This window comes from Psammomys obesus, unplaced genomic scaffold (genome assembly GCF_907164565.1).
Source record: "Psammomys obesus unplaced genomic scaffold, mPsaObe1.curated_primary_1811, whole genome shotgun sequence".
Classification (NCBI taxonomy): Eukaryota; Metazoa; Chordata; class Mammalia; order Rodentia; family Muridae; genus Psammomys; species Psammomys obesus.
Genome location: NW_026591598.1, coordinates 8151117 through 8154677, shown reverse-complemented (window position 1 = coordinate 8154677; position 3561 = coordinate 8151117). Strand labels below are relative to the sequence as shown.

At 43.9% G+C, this 3561-nt stretch overlaps 1 protein-coding gene across 1 annotated transcript in view; it reads left to right on the top strand.

Moving 5' to 3' along the window:
• The first annotated feature begins 1340 nt into the window (after nt 1–1340).
• Nucleotides 1341–3561, top strand: part of Zbtb8a (zinc finger and BTB domain containing 8A) — an 18702-nt gene continuing 16481 nt past the window's right edge. The window contains exon 1 of the mRNA XM_055611370.1: nt 1341–1398. The gene's annotated coding sequence lies outside the window, so the exon portion shown is untranslated. The remainder of the gene's footprint in view (nt 1399–3561) is intronic.

The window sequence follows — 3561 nt, the reverse complement described above, 5'->3', positions numbered from 1 at the left end:
AAAAAAAAAAAAAAGGCAAGAGTGGCGCTTAGGATGTTTTTGTTTAAGGCTCTTCCTGCCTCAAGCAACTCCACAGGGGGACAGTAATGCTCTGTGAGCTCAGCTGGGTGATGGTGGTACAACCTCTTTAATCCCAGCACCTGTGAGGCTGACCTCTGTGAGTTCAAGGCCAGCCTGGGTCTACAGAAAGAGTTCTAGGACAGCAAAGGCTACACAGAGAAACCCTGTTTCAAAAAGAAGAGAAAAAAAATTACAGTTGTCAACATAATGCTTACATAATGAGATTTGTGATACTTGCATACGAGTATGAAAAAATAATGTGCTGTCTTGACAGTCGTTAAGCTTCTGTAAACATGTGTGCCAACGTTAGCAGCCCAGCTGCCTTGAAACTGTCATAAAAACAAAACAAAACTCATTCGTGTTTTACATGGCAGGAACTTAACTGCAAAGGGGTCTGGGAAATGTACTTTTTAGTTTTCCAAGAGGAGGTTCTAAAGGTGTCTGAGTAGTAGCAAGGGTGGAACTTGGTGATTGTCCCAAAATACGACATTTCATCAGCCTATAAAAGCCGTGTAGGGCACTGAGCTGGCTTAGCTCTCTGGTAGCTCTGAATTCTCTTCTGCTGTCCACGGACTAGATCATGACTGTGCCCTAAATAGCTCTGGAGGACCCTGAGAGCTGAACGAGCAACTTTGCTCCACCCAGACCCTCCCAGCTCCCCAGGACTGGGTAACGGATGAGCTTTCATTGTGACAAAGAGTTTTCCCCCCTCAGATTCCTAGTTTTCCTGGACATGGTAGCACATGCCTGTAATCCTAATACCGTGGAGGCTGAGGCAGGAGGATCAGAAGTTTGAAACCCATCTGCGCCTCACAGTGTCTCAACCAATCAACCAACAATAAAACCTCCTGTTCCTCCAGCTTCTGAGTTTGTTCACAATCTCCATCCTGCTGCCTCAGTTGCCAATGTTTCCTAAACTTTTTTTTTTTTTGAGGCAGGATCTGAGGCAGGCTGTTCTCAGACTCACTAACTAGCTAAAGCTAGCCTCGAACCCCCGGTCCTCTTGTTGTCACATCCCAAGTGCTGGGATTCCGGGAGTGTTCCACCATGCCCTGGAAATGTTCATTTATTTAGAAAGTGATCTAACACATCAAAGCCACTTTTTTAAAAACTAATAATCTATGCCAAATTATTTTTGCCTGGTGAGCCCTGATGCCCTCGATATAAATGAGTAATTAGGTATTGTAGCAGATACTGCTTCTATTACGGAAGTTCACTCTGTGTGTTTATCTTCTCTCTCCACAGACATTCCTGTTTGTGAACTCACGGACTTGGAGTTCTTCCTCTTTGCCCTTCAACCCTCTTCAGATTCCAGGAGTAGCATCTGGACATTCCCAGGTAGGAGGAAACCATGTCCTTGGTGCTGGAGGCTGAAATTGGGGCTATAGGTGTTCTGCCACTGAGCTCCACCCCAGCCACAAAATTTTTAATCCTTTTATTTTATATTAATATAAGTATTAATTCTATATATCAATAAAATTAAATTTCTATTAGTTTATGGGTATAGGTGTTTTGCCGGCATGTAGGTCTGTGTACTGCATTCGGAGGCCAGAAAAGGATGTTGGGTTCCTTAGAACTAGAGTTACAGATGGTTATGAGCCATTATGTAGGTGCTAGGACTTGAACTGGGGTCTCCTGGAATAGCAGCTAGTGCTATTAACCGCTGAGCCATCTCTTCAGCCCCTAAAGTTTTAAGAATTACAGTTGGCCAGGTGGTGGTGGTGCACACCTTTAATCCCAGCACTTGGGGAGGCAGAGGCAGGCAGATCTCTGTGAGTTCGAGGCCAACCTGGTCTGCAAAGCAAGCCCAGGACAGCCAAGATTACACAGAGAAACCCTGTCCTGAAAAACTAACTAACTAAATACCTATATAAAAAGCTGGCCAGTGGTGGTACACTCCTTTAATCCCAGCACTCAGGAGGCAGAGGCAGGCAGATCTCTGAGTTCGAGGCCAGCCTCTTCTACCAAGCAAGTTCCAGGACAGCCAGGTCCACACAGAGAAACCTTGTCTCAAAACAAAACAACAATAACAACAACAGCAAAAAACCTATATAGAAGCAGAATTTTGCAACTGTATATGTATTATGTATTCTTAATGTATTACAGAATGCATTTACTGCGTTCAAACTCACTGTATAAAATTTTCATCATTCTTATCTTCTTGGTCGGTTATATCTGTTCACTTTCCTCCCCCCCCTTTTTCTCTTTTTGTGTACATTTGTGCATGTTTGTGTGTGGGTATGGGCATACATGTGGAGATCAGACGACAGCTTTATTGGGTGTTTCCCAGATTCCGCCTTGCTTGAGACAAGGTCTCTTGTTTGCTGCTTTTGTAAGTCAGGCTAGTGGGCCTTCAAATTTCTGGGGTGTCTTTTGTCTCTGCCTCCCATTTCACCTAGCAGCGCTGGGGTTGTTGCTGGGGAAATTGGGATTCCTTTTTGTATCCTCGGTTTCCTGTTGTAGAAAATAAAACTCAGTGTTGGACTATATAGTGTTATTTGTTAGCCCTAAGATTATCACGGCAATATTATCTAACCCACTATCACAAATAATAAGACACAGACACCTGTTAGATTCTATGATTGCCTTATTTACCTTGGACTGGGCAGACATTTCTACCTACACTGTCTTAATAACCCCACCATCCATCTCCCAGCACCCATCCAATGCCATCCACCTTAACCATCCTCATCTGGCCTACGTCCCATCGATAATCCCAAGATACTTGCTTATATTTTTCATCTTGGTGTTTTCAACATGCACGCCATCCCTGGAGTCCTTCCTTCCTCTTGGCCCATGTGGTCCGTTCTCCATGCGAAGCCATCGAGGCATCCTTCTGCCTCTTCTCTTCCTGTCTGTCTCTTTCCTGTGATTCTCCTGTCCTCAAAAGCCAGGGGATTTTAGCCACGCCTGCGCTATTATGCCCTACCCAGATATAGGCTGTTTAATCCACCAATCAGGTATGTCTTAGGCAGGTTTGCATAACAAGGATAGGTATATCCAGGGAGTAGCCAGATCTTGGGGGCCAGTAACTAGCATCAAAAGTTTCCTTACTAAAATTATTTTAAAATAGATTTAGAAGGAAGCTTGAGGACCATTTTATTAGATCTGGAAAGGAAGATAATAGGACCAGCAAGCTATAAATCTTGGAAGCTGCCAGGAGGAGGAAAATGGAAAAGAAGGAGGAGGAGGAAGAGGGAGGAGGAAGATGAGAAAGAAGAAGGAAAGAGGAGAAAGAGAAAGAGAGAGGCCTTTTTGAGTTAGGGCCAAGAAAGCTGGCATGTTCAGCTACGTGGTGGAAGGTTAAGTTGGGTGCTTCAGAGAAAGATGAGAAAACCCAGACTAGTTACTCTGTAGACCAGGCTGGCCTCAAACTCAAGAGATCTGCCTGCCTCTGGTATTCAAATGGAAAAGATAGGTACAAAAGTAGATAGGTAGATGAGAGATAGCAGATGATAGATAGATAGATAGATAGATAGATAGATAGATAGATAGATAGAT